Source organism: Geotrypetes seraphini, chromosome 13, assembly GCF_902459505.1.
Source record: "Geotrypetes seraphini chromosome 13, aGeoSer1.1, whole genome shotgun sequence".
Lineage (NCBI taxonomy): Eukaryota > Metazoa > Chordata > Amphibia > Gymnophiona > Dermophiidae > Geotrypetes > Geotrypetes seraphini.
The window spans coordinates 77746784-77763593 of record NC_047096.1 but is presented as its reverse complement, the minus strand read 5'-3'; the positions used below and the strand labels follow the sequence as shown (position 1 = coordinate 77763593).

The 16810-nt window shown below is 39.8% G+C and overlaps 1 protein-coding gene across 17 annotated transcripts in view; it reads right to left on the bottom strand.

The window, feature by feature from the left end:
• Positions 1-14422, bottom strand: part of SRCIN1 (SRC kinase signaling inhibitor 1) — a 223107-nt gene extending 208685 nt beyond the window's left edge. For all 17 annotated transcript variants that reach the window (XM_033918285.1, XM_033918280.1, XM_033918282.1 and 14 more), the window contains exon 1: positions 14161-14422. The gene's annotated coding sequence lies outside the window, so the exon portion shown is untranslated. The remainder of the gene's footprint in view (positions 1-14160) is intronic.
• Between the last annotated feature and the right edge of the window lie 2388 nt (positions 14423-16810).

Sequence of the window (16810 nt, the reverse complement as noted above, 5' to 3'; positions counted from 1 at the left end):
ATGGTCACTTTATTCATGCACATTTATGTCACATATTATATCTATCATATCTCCCCTCTCTTGCCTTTCCTCCAAAGTATACATACATATTGAGATCTTTTAAGTCTGTCCCCATATGTTTTATAATGAAGACCACCAACCATTTTAGTAGTTGTCCTCTGGATCGACTCCATCCTGTTTAAATCTTTTTGAAGGTAGGGTCTCCAGAATTGTATACAATATTCCAAATGGTGTCTCACCAGAGTCTTATTCAGGGGTATCATTACCTCTTTTTTCCTACTGGCTATTCCTCTCCCTATGCACCCAAGCATCTTTCTAGCTTTCACCATCACCTTTTCAACCCGATTGACCATTTTAAAATTATCACATACTATCACATATCATCCTAGGTGGCTTTAACTTTCACCTTGAGAACCATTTGTCCCCATTCACCAATGATGTCATCCAACTCACCTCTGACTTCAGTCTCACCCTACATGTTATGGGACCCAACCATACATGTGGATACATACTAGATCTGATTTGCTTCAATTCTACATCACCTCACCAGTTAAATAACTTCTCTAATCTCCCTCTACCCTGGAAAGATTACTGTCTTCTTGTAGACTACATTTATCACCACTCAGAATAAATATCATTCCTCTCACTCAATCTTTAGGGACCTAAATAAAAATTACCCCGATTCTCTTCTTTTACAAACCAATCTAATCTTGACAACTTCTCTAAGCTTCCATTAGATGATCCGGTATATAAATTGAAGACTAGATTAGATTAGATGTCAGAGCTGATACATGGAACTCTCCTCTCCATGCTTTTCTGGATACTCTTGCCCCTATTTCACACCCCTCCAGCTTCTCACGTAGATTCAAAGACCCTGATACACATCTGCCCTCTTCCACATTAGAAGACAGGCTGAATGTAAATAGAGAAGCTCTTCTAATTCTTCCTCTAAAGCTATTTACAATAGTACTGCTCACTCCTACAAATTGGCACTCTAAGTTGCTAAAATGACCTACTATACAAAGATAATCACCTTGACCTTAAATCCCTTACTATCCCCTGGAATTCAGAATTAACTGAGCCTATACTCCCATCCATTGAGAGCAAAGTAACCCCTTCTTTAACAGAGCCCAACAGCACCGGCTGCTGCGGTAACTGCCCCAAAGTCCATAGGAATTTAAAGGGCCCCATGAAACTCATTTGCATGTGAAATTGTTTTAACACTGATTGCTGTTTTCAAATCAGACAATTTACCGCCACCATAGCAACCCACAGTATTTTAACGATGATTTTAGAGCATCTGGCTCTGGCTGACTTGCAATACACTTTTTCTTAACCCCAGTAAATCCAAATTAGTCCTATTTAAAAACACTCACCACTCCTATTCTGCTCTCCTTCATGCCTATTCCTTTGTTTCATTTTTTAAAAATGTATTTATTTATCATTTTTCAATAACATATCAAGTATCCACTTGTACAGAAAGGTAAAGTTAGACAGGAAATAAAATACAATTCAAATTAAAATCTACTAACCCAGTATTTCTTAACTTTAACTCAAGTCCTCAATATGGGTCCAAGATGCAGAATCAGCAGGAATATAACTAAGAAATACAAATAAACTAACAATTATGTTGGCTGAGACAGGAGATCAAACAATCTAAGAGCACTTCATATTCCTCCTCCCATTTTCAGTCGAGCCGCTGACAAGAAGCTTGTCAGTTGGCTAGGATCAAAGTAAACATATTTTTGCATTTGATGCACTATCACACATTTATATGGGTGATGAAGAAAGTAAGTCGCCCCAAGAGCCATAACACCTGGCTTTAACAACAAAAATTCACGGTGACATTTTTGTGTATCTCGTGACAGATCTGGATACATTTGTATTTTATACCCTAGAAATTCTGCCTGTCTATTTTTAAAGAAAAGTCTTAATAGCTAGTTCTTATCCGGTGCTAAGGCAACTTTAAAAAGAAGTGTTGCCAGCTTTGCGACTTCCCTATCTGAAAGTTTCAGGATTGTAGATATATTAAGCAATTGTTGATCATCTTCCTTTAATTTTTCTTCCCTATTAATAGGTAAATAATACACTTGGGTGAATGGGGGTAACAATTCTTCAGTAATTTCCAACACCTCCATCATGTAACGTTTCAACATATCTCTCGGAATTGCTGCCGTAACTCTAGGAAGATTAATGAGTCTAAGGTTATTGTTGCGGGAAAAGTTTTCTAAAGACTCCAATTTTCTCCTTAAGTTGATATTATCTCTCACCAGTGTTTCTGTAATTTGTTTGGAAACTTTCATTTCTTGGGAAGAATCTAATGTTGAATTTTTCAAATCTTGTAGATCAACTTTAATATTCTTAATTTCATTTTCTTGAGTATTAATTTTATGCTCTAACTGAGAGAGCTGAGGATTAATTGTTTTAGCTAAATCCGCCACAAGATCCCAAATAGCTTCAAGAGTTACTTCTTGGGATTTCTTTAAAGTAAAGAAAAGTTTTTTGATGAAAGGTCAATGTTCTCACCAAGTGAAGTTCCCTCCTGGCTTCAGCTCTTCTGCTCACAGACATGCCGTGGTGTTGGCAAGTCCCTAAATTCCGAAGGAATACCCTGTGAATACAGGGGTTCCAACTCCATGCTCCCCTCTAAGTTCTCGTTAGCCTCCAGAAAGAGTCCTTCATCGACTTCTGATGGCTCCTCCACCCGCGGGGAGCTGGCAATTCGGGGAGGAGGGGAAAGCACTCCAGCGTCGGGGCTCAAGGTGGTTTCTAAGCCCATGGAGAATGCTTCCGTCTTACCCCGGCCCATCTCCAAAGAGCGTGCCGACGCTCCTGTGATGTCCTGCATTCGGCACAGGAGCTCGTCAATGTTGCCGAGACCGGCTGGGCCCGAATGCTGCGAGGCTCCAGTGGCACTGCGCCCTCTCTGCTTCGGCATATTGCAGGTAATTGGAAAAGAAGAAACAAAATTAGGCGAGCACTCTAACGCAGAATACTCAGCCAAACAGTTAATCTGTCATCTTGGATCGCAGGAGTAAAACTCATGCCTATTCCTTTAATTACCTCTACCTGTGTGATAAGGGTAATCCTTATTAGTTCCATATCCTTCACAACCCAAATATCTTTTTATAAGTTGTGATTAATTCGTTCTGTTCATTCTATCCTACAACCTCCTCATACACTCTGTCATTAGTCAACTTGGCTACTGCAATGCATTATACAAAAGTATTAAACTCAAAGACAGTAAACACAAATCATCCAGACACAGCTATCAAACTCATTAACAGACATCAAAGATAAGATCATCATGTCACTCCATTGCTTGAGATTGTTCGTTGGATGCCTATTTCCCACTGTATCACCTATAAGATTTTACTTCTAGTCCTCAAGGTTCATAGTAAAGGACTGCCTTATCTTTCTAGATTTCTAACTCTTTACTGCCCCCTTAGAATGCTAAGCTCTTCACAATAAAAAAAAGACTCATTGTACCATTCTTCTGCAAAATTGTACAGACACCACATGCAATTCCATCTGCTCTATACAGGGCCCCAAGCTGTGGAACATGCTTTCACATCACCTTAGGCTCCAGATGTCCCTAGATAAGTTTTAAGGTCTGCTTTGAACTTTTCTTTACTTGGACGCTTATACTGTACTTGACCATCCCCTCCCTGCCTTATATGAGCCGTGTGAGCTGCCTGGATGCTCAGATTACTTAATGTTCTTTTCTTCCCCCCCCCTCATTCTATTGAATTTTGTAGTCTACCCTCCTCCCCCACTACTTGTCTCAAATCCTGCACATGATCCCCTTGAATAGCATGTAAGCCACTTAATTTTATTGATAGGTGGGATAGTAAATCTTTATTAAATTTGGAAAGGAACTCTTAATTATGCCAATAATTCTGAGCAAATGCCAAACACAGTGGAGATAAAAATCTTTAATTCAAACAAGACTCAACACGATTGTGTTCTGACCTCTCAGCCTGCATCAGGAATCTTTGTTGAAATTATAAAGGACCCCTTGATAAATGAGTAGCTTACAATAAAATCTTGGAGTTGATTAACGGTGGATAGGGAACTCCTATATGTATTCCGTTTTTGGCAGTTACTCGCATAGCAGTATTGTTTGTGTATACTGTAGAGAAGTGTTTCTCAACTCGGTCCTGGAGTACCCCCTTCCCAGTCAGGTTTTCAGGATATCCACAATGAATAATGTATAAACTTGATTTGCATACACTGCCTCCATTATATGCAAATTCCTTTCCTGCATATTCATTGTGGATATCCTGAAAACCTAACTGGGAAGGGGGTACTCCAGGACCAAGTTGAGAAACACTGCTATAGAGTTCATAGTGGGCGAACTCTGCAGTGACATGGTCCTTGAGCTTTTCTGTGAAAAACAGTTATGTGAAAATGGTCATGCTTTGCACCCCTGTAAGAGTTACGTAAGGCTATGAATATTTATCTTACAGCTGGCTTAGCTAGAAGAAGTTCTTGTAGCATTTAGGAGTGCAAGCCAGAACTTGTAATGTAATGGTTAAAGTTTTATTAGAGAAATTTATACTAGCTTTGAGAATATTTTAAGTTGAAAATGAAGCTGCTTCTAATCAATTTCTTCCCTGTATTTGCTCACTATTTCCTAATAAATCAGAGAAAATTGACTTACAGCTGTTTCATTGCCAGGATACACATGCAAATTCTCCCCTAGGAAAAATAAATATACTTCCTTACATCTACCACTCTACATGTGATGGTATTTCAGCCCATAATGATATAGAAAGAGAAGACTTTATACCTTTATATGTGGCAGGAGTTCAATCATGCTTAGTAGACAATAGTACAATATTGCTTTGACAGTCAAAGGATTATAATGGGCACTGTGAGTTGTTAGTTTGAGCTATTTCTTCACCCTGTGCTTCCATTTCCTCAGACACAATTTATCTGTCTATATAATTTGTTCTTGTGTGTTGGTCAGTCTGTCATGCTCTAAGAACTGTATTTGTGCTAACTTTTATGGACATTACTGATTTATTTCATTTACTTAGAATGTCTTGTTTTATGAGCAGAAATTGTCCCTTTAAAATCCATAATTAGACCTCAAATACAAATACTGTAAAAGGATTCCCTTCATATTTGTCTATGCAAAGCACTGCCCCAGATGTTGGCAGAAAACCAGACTGAGCAAAGTGCATCTGAAGATGGCATCAATATACTCCACTCTCCCCCACACCCATGGTCTATAAAGACTGACAAGTACTATAGGCATGATTCATTGTAGAAGAACACTGTAGTGAATATCAAATGAGAAACACAGAGACAATTGCAGAAAGCATGGGAAGACCGAGCAATAAATATTCTGAAAGTTGTTTCAATTCCAATTGACCTTTACATTTACTTAAAATACTTAGATCCTGCTTTTCCATTTTTCAAAAAATGTTTTTATGGTGCTATATAACAAACTAAAGTACAAAAAATAAAACCCAATACTCAGTTCATCCCTCTCCCCAATTAATCACACAGTAAAGAAAACAAGACAAGCCAGCAAAAGAGAGGTCCACCTCCTCCTATCTACAACTAAGAAAAATATAATTAAATAATAAAGAAAAAATTGTTTTTATTTTGTGCCTTTTCAATCGTAGCTGAAGGTGAGTTACTCACTGTACCCGAGTAGCTTTCCCTGTCTCACACAGTCTGAGGACTATAGTATGCCACCATGTTGTTTAACTAATTTCTCCAAATAGGGGGTTCTTTAAATTCTCAATAATTTAAATTTTTGAACTCATTTATTGTAAACATATAAACTGTCACCTAAAGAATAGAACTAATCCCCGTGATTGAATAATGAGGTTGAAGTATCATAAATATGCATGATTCTCAGTAAAGAGACCTCTTATAACTTAGATGTTATTTCAAGTCTTCATTCTGAATGCATGTTGTTTAACATACATGATTACCGTACTCAAAAGATTCTATTGATAAGCCACACACATTAAGGCGTGATAAAGCATGGTAATGCCAATAGCACCTTTTAGTAAGTCTTGCTTTAGGTTAGGTTAGCAATAGAGGTTGAGTGATTCATATGAGGAAAAACTAAAAAGGTTAGGGCTCTTCAGCTTGGAAAAGAGATGGCTGAGGGGAGATATGATTGACGTCTACAAAATTCTGAGTGGAGTAGAATGGGTAGAAGTGGATTGATTTTTCAATCTGTCAAAAATTATAAAGACTAGGGGACACTCATGAAGTTACAAAGAAACACCTTTAAAACCAATAGGAGGAAATTTTTTTTCACTCAAGAGAATAGTTAAGCTCTGGAACGCATTGCCAGAGGTTTTGGCAAGAGTAGATAGCGAAGCTGGTTTTAAGAAGGTTTGGACAATATCCTGGAGGAAAAGTCCATAATCTGTTATTGAGAAAGACACGAGGGAAGCTACTCCTTGGATTTTGACCAGGTACTATTGACCTGGATTGGCCACTGCCGAGTCACCCATCTAATTTATCCCAAATGACTCTACCATCCTTCTTGTCCCCAACTACATATCTACGCTTGGCCCGTCAGTGACATAGTAAGTTGTAGAAAGGCATTAGCTTATTAGATGTTTTATTAGTATAATGCTGACATTTATTTATTTAAAAAATTTCTATACCGTTTACAACTAAACGGTTAACAAGGTATACATACATAATCTTAAAACAGCATAAAATAGACATACAAAAGGTCATCATATTATATAGTATAAATAAGAGGAAAAGAAGGTTGCTTTGATTCTCAAATATAGTAGCTGAGAAGGTAAGGAAAAAAAGGTTAACTTTCATATATTACAAAAGATCGCAGAAAGAGGAAGACAGGCAAAAAATACAGGATAGTCAAGTAGTCAGAAAAGCAAAGATGCAAATAGAAGAAAAAAAAAAAGCTGACACGGTTAAATGGGGGGGACAAGACTATATATTAGAGATAGGAGGAAGTGCAAAAATAGCATTGTGAAACTCAAAAGGTGAAGGGGAGAAATATGCAGAAGCTGATAAAGATGAATTGCTAAAGCGCTGGGAGCAGGACTGAGAAAACAAAGGCAAGGTGTGGTAGACCCTGAACGATTTTCAGAGGATTGTGTTCGAGAGGAGCTAGCTAAACTAAAGGTGGACAAAGCAATGGGGCCAGATAAGTTACTGAAGGAACTTAAAGAAGTTCTGGCAGCTCTGCTGGCTGACCTTTTCAATGCTTCTCTAGTCTGGAGTGGTACCGGAAGACCGGAGAAGAGTGTATGTGGTCCCTCTTCACAAAAGAGGAAGTAAGAAAGAGGTAAGAAACTACAGGCCTGTAAGTTTGACTTCTGTGTCATGTAAATTAATAGAACATTTCTTAAACATGAGAATAGTAAAGTTTCTGGACTCCAGTGGATTACAGGACCCGAGGTGACATGAATTCATCAGAGGCAGGTTTTGTCAGACAAATCTAATCACTTTCTTTGACTGGGTGACCAAAAAATTGGATAGAGGGAGAATTCTAGATGTGGTATATTTAGATTTTAGCAAAGCCTTTGACAGCATTCCACACAGGCATCAAATAAACTGAGTGCCCTTGGGATAGCCCCCAAAGGAATTGGTTGAGTGGAAGGCAATAGAGGGAAGCGGTCAATGGAGATCACTCTGAGGAAAGGGATGTTACCAATGGTGTGCCTCAAGTTTTGGTTCTTGGGCCTGTTTTTTTAAACATTTTTTAAAGTGATATTGCTGAAGGGCTGTTTGGTAAGATTTGCCTCTTTCCAGATGATACCAAAATTTGCAATAGAGTAGACACCCCTCTGATGGTGTGGATAACATGAGGACTGTTCTGAAATTTGGCAGTTAAAATTTAATGCTAGGAAATGCAAGGTCATGCATTTAGGCTGCAAAAACCAGAGGGAACTGTACAATTTAAGGGGTGAAGACCTTTTGTGCATGAAAGAGGAGCGGAACTTGGGTGTCATAGTTTGTGTGACAGGATAATCTTAGGATAATCTTAAGATAGCCAAACAGACTGAAAAGGTGATGGCGATGGCGAAAGTTAGAAGGATGTTTAGGTACAAAAGAAGATGAATGCCTAGTAGGAAAAAGAAAGATATTGATGCCCCTGTATATGATTCTAGCAAGAACTCATTTATAATATTGTATACAATTCTGGAAACCGCACCTTCAAAAAGATAAACAGCATGGATTTTGTCCAGAGGAAGGCTATTAAAATGGTTGACAGTCTTCATCACAAGGTAGATGAGGATAGACTTAAAGATCTTAAAATGTATACTTTGGAGGAAAGGCGGGAGAGGGAATATATGATAGATACGTTAAAATACTTACATGACATAAATACACGAGGGTGAGTCTCTTTCAACTAAAAGGAAACTTTAAAATAAGGGGACATGGGACGAAGATGAAAGGGGACAGGAGTGGCAAATGCTTGGAATGGCCTCCTGGTGGAGATAAAAATTGTGTCTAAGTTCAATAAAGCTTGGGGCAAGTATGTTGGATCTCTACAGGAGAGGAAGGGATGGATGGCATGGTTAGGTAGATAGGTCTTTTTCTGCCTTCATTTTTGTGTTTTTTTTCCCTGTGTTATTTGAATTCAGTGCTGTTAAATATGTATTTTTTTAATACTGTTTCATGGCACTAAGAACATAAGAATTGCCGCTGCTGGGTCGGACCAGTTGTCCATCGTTCCCTGCAGTCCGCTGATGCGGCGGCTCCCAGGTCAAAGACTCTTTGTTATTAGGTTCCAATTTGTTGGTTTCAAGTTTACCTCATTTATTCTATTTATGTTTATATTGTATTTGGTCATTTTACTAGTGTTATACTGTAAAAATTTGTAAGTTTTATGTTAAACAATACCTGCTGTACACTGCCTTGGGTGAACCTCTTCACAAAGGTGGTTAGCAGATCCCAATCAATCAGCCAATAAAAACAACCAGTACAAGAACTTCATCTAGTGAAAAGTTTGCATAATCTTCAGATCACATGTCACAGCATTATTATAGACTGCATTGGTTGACAATAAAGGAATAGTTTTCAAATTTGGTTGTGTATGTTTTAAGGCCTTGAATGGACTTTTACCCAGCTATCTTTTAGATTGCTTCAATTTTGCTACTAGAAAACGCGTGTGATACGACTTTTTGATTTTTCATCTATAAAAAGATGTGTTTACAAATTATTTCTTAGTAAAACTTTGGCATATTTGGCAGCTATGTGGGACAAACAAGTTAGTACTTGTATATCAAGCTCAACCTCTTACCTAGTCTTTAGAAAATTACTGAAAACCCACATGTTTGGTAAATATTTTGATGAATTTGTTATGATCATACTACATATGGTTAGTATTACATTACATTACATTAGTGATTTCTATTCCGGCGTTACCTTGAGGTTCAAGGCGGAATAGTATCTCTTAGCTGTTAACCACACTGAACCGCAAGGTAGCTGCGGTATATAAGAATTTATGTAATGTAATGTAATCTGAATCACAGGAAGGTGCCTCCATAGCCTACCTCTCAGACTGAGTGTTCCTCAATATTTTGAGAAGTCACTTTGCCCAAAGAATTGCTTTGTCACATTAGATCCTTGTGCTGTAGGCCCGATTTGCTACTTTTATAGTTTTGAAAATCCCTTCTTCACATTCTCACTGTGCTTGCCCTCTGTCATGTCAGATGGTCTAGACCTGTCCAATGTAATGAACACACAAAGAATGGCACGGTCACAAATTTTCAGAGTGAACCAACTGAGAATGTAAAAGAGGTGTTCTTTTTAATTGTTTGGATTGTTATTGAAATTTTTTAAATATGGCAACAAAAGTCACAACTATTATACAAAGGCCCCTCTGACATCATGACACCAGAGCAACTTGACATCACCAGCATCCATCAATGGAAAATTCCAGAGCTTGCACTTTTGCTTGGGCAACAGAAAGATGAAAGGTTTTGTTAGATAAATGAAATGCCTAAGGTAAGAACAAATATAGACAGAACTCACTACCTAACAGCCATTTTGCCCTTCCAAACTTTGACAAATGCTGCTTTATAGTAGCATTGGCATAGGCATCCATCACCTTCTACTACATGAGAAAGCAGAGAATGAAGTTATTAACTGCCACTAAAATCACTAACTGATTACAATCTTTATCTTGTATATGCCTCTTAGTCACCAGTTTAAGCTACCTTTTCTCCACTTGAGACAAACATTGTAAGGGATCCCAAGTTCCACTATAAAATTCAATATATGTGAATACTTGCAGATGACCATTAGTTCAGGGTGGCCTGCAGGGGATGCAAAAGGATGTTGAGCTATGTGCAAAGACCCATTGTAGGGCCTCATTTACATAAGGGAGTAGAAGCTGAAAAGCAGAGCTACATGAGAAAACCATAGTTGCTTAGTGTATAGGGCTGGCACTGCATCCATCTGTTTTCTATATTCCCTTCTTTACTATTGACATCTGAAAATGATATCTATGATCTTAGTTGGAATTTCATGTACATCTCATTTTTTGGTAATGCAACTTTCTAAAACTGCTATTCTCCAATATTAACACAACTCTAGAACCCTGCACTTTCCTACCATGGCACAATAGGAGCTAGAAGTGCCTAGGGTGAACAGCTCATCTGGAGCCTCCTCTGTTAATGAGGGGATGAGCCAAGCCCCCCTTTCAGAGTGAGCTATGACAGGCTCTGGCTGAGCCTTGCTGCCACCAAGATAGTGGTGTGGCTTGAAGCTTAGCCTTTACTCTGGATAGGCCCAGAGAGAGGGCAGGTGGGCAGCTCACTTGGGCAATTTATTTTTGAAATTGGCTTGGAGGCAACTGTATTCCAAAGGGGACTCTTCTCCTTGGACACCTAGGAGGGATCAGCAGGGTGCATATAAAACCTAACTCCTTCAAGGTCCACGATCTTTCCTGGTCCTCAGAAACAAGCTTGTTTACCTGCTCCTCCCATGGAGTTCCTATGAGCATCAGAACAGCGCAGAACATTCGGTGAGTTTGTTGGGGCATGGTGGAGCAATTTAATTTGTTGCAGGGTTGTTTTTTTTTTGGGGGGGAGAGCCTGTTCAGAAGGAGGCCCTTCTAGGCATGGCCTCAATGTTCATCAGAAGGTGAACATTGGTCCCAAACTTAAATATAGGCATGGAGATCTGTCTAGAATTTTAGCTTTTGCTTATATGGCAGGAAATTAATATTACAAAAATTCAAAAATATCACTCCAAAACAAAAGCACCACACAAGCCAAGAAAGCTAGCTTATTACTTAAGCGAAAGAAAAGCCTCAGACAAACGGAGAGATGTACCCACAGTCTTCCACCAAAGCATCACAGGCAAAAAACTTTCGCACAAGTTTAAATTTAGCAAGTGGGAGCAAAAAATAGCCGAGAAAGATTAATGGTAAAAACCACTGAACACAAACAGGCCAGGCCGAAATCGTTTCGTGGCCGGTAACCACTGCTTCAGGGCTTAGTACCAAATCCAGGCTATCAGTACACAGATCCTAACTGCTGCTGCTGTATCTTTTCTATAGCACTACTAGACATATTCAGCACTACACATCATCAAAACATAGAAAAAAGTCCCTGCTCCAAAGAGCTTACAAGCTTGTCAAGACAGACAAACTGAACAGGAAGATGCATCAATACTCTGTGCTCAGTTGGGGAAATTACAGACAAGACAGATATTGGTGCAAAGCAGGTGGGTTGGAGTTTGGAATTGAAAGCAGCTTTAAAAAAGTGGATTTTGAGTCTGGATTTGAATACTGCCAGAGACAGGGCCTGATGTATTGAGTCAAGCAGTTTGTTCCAGGCATAAGGTGCAGCAAAGTAGAAGGGATGGAGTTTGGACTTGGCTGTAGAGGAGAAGGGTACAGATAAGAGACTTACCTGATGAGCGGAGTGCCTGGGAGGGGGGAAGTGTAGGGAGAGATGAGAGAGGACAGATACTGAGGAGCTGCTCAGTGAATACACTTGTAGGTCAGCAAGAGGAGTTTGAACTGTATGCCGAAATGGATAGGGAGCTAATGAAGTAACTTGAGGAGAGAGGTAATGTGGGCATAGAGACATTGATGGAATATGAGGTTTTCAGCAGGGTTCTGAACAGATTGAAGGGGAGAGAGATGGTTTAGCGGAAGCAGATTGCAGTAGTCTAGGCAAGAGGTGATGAGTGTATGGATGAGGGTCTTGGCAGTATGCTCAAAAAGGAAGGGTCTGGTTTTAGCGATATTGTAGAGAAAGAAACAACAGGTTTTGGTAGTCTGTTGGATATGTGAAGAGAAGGAGAGAGAGAGAGGAGTCAAAGATTACCCCGAGATTGTGAGCCAAAGAGACAGGGAGGATAAGGGCCTTCTTTACAGAATGAGAGAATGGGAGAAGAGGAGAGACAGATTTAGGTGAAAAGATAAGTAGCTCAGTTTTAATTTTAGACGGTGGTGAGACATCCAGGTAGCGATGCTAGACAAGCAGGTTGAAAGCTGTAATTGAATGTCTGTCAAGATTTTAGGTGCAGAGAGATAGATCTGTGAGTCATCTGCATAGAGGCGATACTGGTAGTCTTGGAAGGAGAATAGAGCACCAAGGGAAGAAGTGGTCCCAGGACAGAGCCCTGATGTACACCGATTGACAGAGGGATGGTGGTGGAGGAGTATAAGCTAAGGGTGCAATGGGAAAGATAGGAAGAAAACCATGAGATCACCAGACTCCAAATGTTACAACCAATAGCTTCCCTATAATCTTCTGGAAATAACCAGAATCTCTTCCTTTTGTAATCCGCCTAGAACCGCAAAGTACTGGCGGAATAAAATAAATTAATGTAATGGAATGAGATAACAGAGCCCTGATAAGAGAGCTACCCTGTGGGGTTGACCGACACCAGACTGATGGTGGGGGAAAGATGGCAGGGACCTGACCTCTTCCGCTCTGCAGCAGACAGGAAGGACCTCGGTGCAGCTGGGGAAATGGAAGAAAATGAAACTACTCCTGTAAGAAAAAATGGCAGATCGTTTGGTTATTGTTTGTAAATAACCTCTCATTTGTTAGATCAGGTTTTAAAGTTGTCACCAATAAACAGCATTGTGCAGCCTGTTTTATGCCATTTAAGTTTGTTTGTCTTAGTTATTTTACACACACACACATTATATACATACACATTCTATACATACACACACACATATGTTTATGCTGTTATTATGGTTTGATGAAGGGGAAAAGGAGTGATCAATCTCCGATCCCCCGTTGTACTCTTCTCTTTGCTCAAGTCATATAGCAGTATCACAAGCCCGGGTTTGTGGCACTGGGTTTCATTACTGCACATATTGTAGAAAAACTATTTCCTTCTGACAGCAGTTATCGCAGCTCTGATCATAAACATTGACTGGCATAGTCCCAGGGTGGACTTGCAGCCCCAGTGGGTAATTTTAACCTGTAAGGTTGTATTGATTAACAAAACGTATATAATGCTTTCTTAAACCATGGCTAGTCGAGGTGGTGAACAATGCTGTGCTCTGCAGAATTTGTACAGTTTGTGTGGTGCAGGAATGAAACCTTGAAGTCATAATGTGGGTTCTGAAGGTTTAGAGAAGGTGCAGAGAAGCTCTGAAGGTGAGGAGAAGCTGATGAAGAAAAAGGAAAAACACAGAGAAGGGGAGATGGGAGGTAGATGAGAAGGAGAAAGGTGGATCAGGCCTAGTTACAGTGATTTCATGGTTTGTTTTTGTTCTCCTTCACCTTTGAATTATCGGTTATGGCAATGGCCTATCACTGACAAAAACAAAGCAACAACAGTTCCCAGAGAAAATTCATTTCGAGATTAAGCTAGAAAAGGGACTATTCTTCAGCACAGCAAAGAACAGGGCCTCTGTTGCTCCTCAAAGCCCCTCATATCCCCTTCATATGAAAGAAGTTTGGGGAAAGAGAAAAGGTGCATCCTAGTCAGACCTGTATAATGAACTGTTTCCTTTGGAAAGTAGCAAAACTGGTTCTTAGACTGTTGAATGAATGATCACATGGCATACAGAAAAATTATCACCTAGCAGAAAATAAAATCTAGACGATTGATTACGGTACTATCACGAAAAATGCAAAAAACAAAACAAACCACGACCAAGGGAATATTATGCATGATGAAGTGAATTAAACTGCTCGCTGGCAAGCTTCATTTATTCCCCATTACCTGTTATAGACCGGTCTCTCAGGCCACCCAAGGCATTCCCTGCTCTCATGGAGACAGATCCACACAATGTAAACTGCAGCAACCATCAATCCGCCAGCAACGGTAACTCTGCCTAGGTCTCAGTCCCAGCCGGCGCTTTTTCTGTGTCTGAAGGGAAGGTGGAGGCTTGCATTCTCCTCCGGGTCCTGAAAGCAATTAAGTCATCCCGGATTGCTGCAGCTGCAGCTCCAGGTTTCCATCCGCCACTCGGCGTTCTTCTTTTCACAACTCTGACCTTTGCGATGGAAGCTCGCCGCTCTCCTTATAAGGGCACGGTCGTCATGGCAACCAGGACTCCACCTGTCTCGCTCTACGTTTTGCAGCGCTGGAACGCGCCCGCCGCCGCACATCCTCCAGCAAATGCCTGCACTGGCGCAGGAGGCTAAACCACTTCTCTTCCAGCAGGTGAGTGCAGGGCGCGAGCCCAACGGCCGCCCTTCCTTCTTATCACCAGCAGGCACCTGTGTGAAACGGGCAGGAATTGGGTCTGCGCGGTGGTGCCCACAGCGTCAGTTGCTTGAACAGATTAACTGTGGCATTTAAAGCGCTAGTATAACTCATAAAGTGAATTTATATAATAAACAATAATTATAAATCATTAAAAATGAAAATAATTTTAATTTTAAGAGTGCTCAGTGTGATATCTTATTCAAAACCAGCAGGTTATAAGAATAAAGATGTGTAATCCTTGCATCATTGCACTCACCTCCCTACCAGCCCTAATCAATTCATACTCAAAAATATAAATTAATGAATTCGGTTCACTTGTTCTTTTGGGAGACCCGAAGTTTTTTTCTTCCTGATGACGCTATTTTTAGCGAAACACGATCGGTGTTGAGGAAAAGTTGGACACTTTACTTGAGTTCTTAAATCAAGATGTTTTAGCTACACGTTGATTTGCTATTTGGACTTCCTGGTTGTGGTGAAGGCTCACTATATTCTATACTATTTCGTAACCAGCTTAAACAACATGGAATAATTCATTGCTTCAAATCAACTATCATCAATGATCAGCCTTTAAAGATATAAAAAAATCTGTCTGAGCAGACTTATTCATGAGTGGTGAACTTTACAATATCTTTCAACCGAATTGACATTCAGTGAATTCAGCTAAGTATTCATTAATTTATATTTTTGAGTATAAGTTTGCTTGAATTGATTAGGGCTGGTAGGGAGGTGAGTGCAATGATGCAAGGATTACACATCTTTATTCTTATAACCTGCTGGTTTTGAATAAGATATCACACTGAGCACTCTTAAAATTAAAATTATTTTCATTTTTAATGATTTATAATTATTGTTTATTATATAAATTCACTTTATGAGTTATATTATTTAAATTGTGAATTAAGTTTATAGGTTTTTTCTCCAATTTATTTAGATTTTGATTTAAAGCGCTAGCACAGAAAATGTATCCGTTTTAAAAAGTGGGCATGACTGCCAAAAAGTTATCCGCCTAAGCAAGGATATTCAGCCACTAGAGACAGATAACTTGAATGGAGAGTTGAAAATGCAAATAACTTTAACCAGATAATTCTGGCCAGGATCCGACTGAATATTTCTCTTATTGCTTCTTGTGCTAAGCAGTCTTGGGGTCCATGCCACAAAATTTGTTCTAAAGCTTTCTACTGTTCAAATACGTAAAAAAGTAAACCATAACAATAATTAAGCAGAGTGAATGTTAGTAATAGCAGGCCCAGATTAAATGATAGGATTCTCTTTCCTGCCTAGCACCATCTCTTTGCTTAACAACTGGAACAAGACTGCAATAATAAAAATGCTGATCCCCCCTGTTAGATAGATGTGTCAAGTCTGACACTACCACATCTATGTGGTGATTTTTACTTAAATGTGGCAATGTCAAACACAGCACACCCATAGCAGCACCCAACCATCCCTGTGGCTCTACCAAACCCCACTCTATATCAGCAAATTCTCCTTCTGATAGTATCCAGACTCTCACTTGACAGCATTCCAGATCCCTCCGACATAATTCAGATCTTTTGACAGCTAGACCCTCTCCTCAATATCATTCACACAACATCATCCCATAGTCAGACCTGAATAATCAGCTGTTTCCTTTGGCAAGTAGCAAAACTGGGTCTAAGACTGTTTTATTTCAATATTAACAAAATCTCCCCAGATACTTCCCCCACCCCCATGGCAAGGAAGGCCACCCAGCACATGGTAATCTCTTCCTTAACCCCCTGGAGCATGAACTGTCTGGCAGGGGTCCACAAGCTCCCTCCCACCACCGCTTGACCCAGACTCTGGACTTACTTGGGGTCTCTGGCATCTATCGGGGTGAGAGCAATGCACATTTGCTCCCACCTAGTACTATCCCAGAAAACAAAACAGCCACTGAGACCTCTAGCAGTAATACAGTGATTCTACTATTAGTAGTCAGGCTGCCATATTGGGAAAATGCCCATATATGGCCACCTGATCCCTAGCAGTAATTTCACAGAATTACCATCAGTAGTTTCAGAGTTCATTTTATGCAAAGGAGAGCATGAGGTAGGAAAGAATGGGCATTGCTCCTGCCCCACTAGATGCCAAGAACCCTTGGTAAGTCTAGGGTCTGGGTCATTGGGTGGGGGAAAGAGCTTGT